The 1,835-nt window shown below is 42.7% G+C and overlaps 1 protein-coding gene across 1 annotated transcript in view; it reads right to left on the minus strand.

Annotated features, from left to right (window-relative positions):
- Window positions 1-1,835, minus strand: part of LOC100960754 (cytochrome P450 20A1) — a 61,915-nt gene that overhangs the window by 56,016 nt on the left and 4,064 nt on the right. The gene's annotated exons all lie outside the window — the stretch shown is intronic.

The raw sequence follows: 1,835 nt of genomic DNA on the forward strand, positions 1-1,835 counted from the left end.
TCCCCCCACCCACCAAAAAAATTTAATATTTACCCATGTTTTCCTTTTACTTTTATGACTTCATATTTTGAATATGTGGAATTTATTTTAATATAAAGAACAAGACGAGAATTGGATTTATTTTTTCCAAATGGCTAACCAATATTCCCCAAGCCATTTATTTGGGAATTATTTCTTCTTAGTCACAAAATGCTATCTTTTTCATATATATTGTTTATCTTCTAAACAGCCTACCCTATTCCATCAACCTTTCTGTCTACTTTTATCACAGTACCAGATTTTTTTTTTCCTTTTTTGAGATGGCATCTTACTGTCCACCTGGATAGACTGCTATGGCATCACAGCTCACAGCAACCTCAACCTCTTGGGATTAATCAATCCTTTTGCTTCAGTCTCCTAAGTAGCTGGGACTATATGTGTACATTACCACAACCAGCTAGTTTTTCTATTTTTAGTGGAGACAAGGTCTCATTTGCTCAATATGGTCTAAAACTCCTAAGCTCAAGCAATCCACCTGCACTGGCCTCCCAGAGTGCTAGGATTACAGGTGTGAGCCAACATGCCCAGCCCATAGTACAAGATTCTTTAAATTAATCTAACTTTATGCTATACTATCTCATAATACAATGAAGTATTTCCTCAAGGGCAACAAAGTGAAACTGTCTCCAAAAAAAAAAAAAAGATGTGCCCATAGCTCAGTGGGTAGGGCACTGGCCACATACACCAAGGCTGGTAGGTTTACACCCAGGCCGGGCAGGATATCAGAATGACAACTGCAACAACAACAAAAAAATACCCAGGCATTGTGGTGGGCACCTGTAGTTCCAGCTACTGGGAAGGCTGAGGCAAGAGAATCATTTAAGCCCAAGAGCTTGAGGTTGTTGTGAGCTGTGATGCCATAGCACTCCACTGAGGGTGACACAGTGAGAACTGTCTCCAAAAAAAAAGGAGTCAACTGCATGTACAATGGAATATTATTACTCAGCCGTAAGAAGTACAATTAGGTTATATTGTTTGGGTATATTAGCTAAAGTCCAAGTCATAGTTGAGCCCTTCACCTAGGAGGTGTGCCACACAACCTTACATTGTCCGTATTAGGTGAGAGCTTACCATTCTTCCTCCCTTTTCCCTCCATGTACTCCCTCCTCCCTATAGCCAACATTGTTCCATCTCTCTTTTATCCTTTCTCAAGGTATCTTTTTTTTTTTTTAAATTATAGATGGAGGCTCGGCACCTGTGGCTCAAGGGGCTAAGGCACCAGCCACATACAACTGAGGTGGCGGGTTCGAATCCCCAGCCTGGGCCCACCAAATAACAATGATGGCTGCAACCAAAAAATAACCAGGGGGTTGTGCGAGTGCCTGTGGTCCCAGCTACTTGGGAGGCTGAGGCAGGAGACTTGCTTGAGCCCAGGAGTTGGAGGTTCCTGTGAGCTGGGATGCCACAGCACTCTACCCAGGAGGATAGCTTGAGGCTCTGTCTCAAAAAAAATAAAAATAAAAATAAAATAAATAGCCAGGCAACCTATTCCCAAATGCCTTCTGTTTTTAAAAGGAGTGGTCAAGCCCATGCCCAGAGCTTTCAGTTCTGGAAGAGCTAAGTGGATAGAATTAGGCACTGGCCACTGAATCAAGCCAGGGCATATTTTCCACTGGGAGTCCACTTTCAATTGCTTCTGTGCAATAAAACCAAGTGCTTATAAAATGAAAAAAATAAAATAGCCAGGCCTTGTGGCAGGCACCTGTAGTCCCAGCTACTCGGGAGGCTGAGGCAAGAGAACTGCTTGAACCTAAGAGTTTGAGGTTGCTGCAAGCTATGATGCCATGGCATTCTAC

Source organism: Otolemur garnettii, unplaced genomic scaffold, assembly GCF_000181295.1.
Source record: "Otolemur garnettii isolate 467f Iridium unplaced genomic scaffold, OtoGar3 scaffold00013, whole genome shotgun sequence".
Lineage (NCBI taxonomy): Eukaryota > Metazoa > Chordata > Mammalia > Primates > Galagidae > Otolemur > Otolemur garnettii.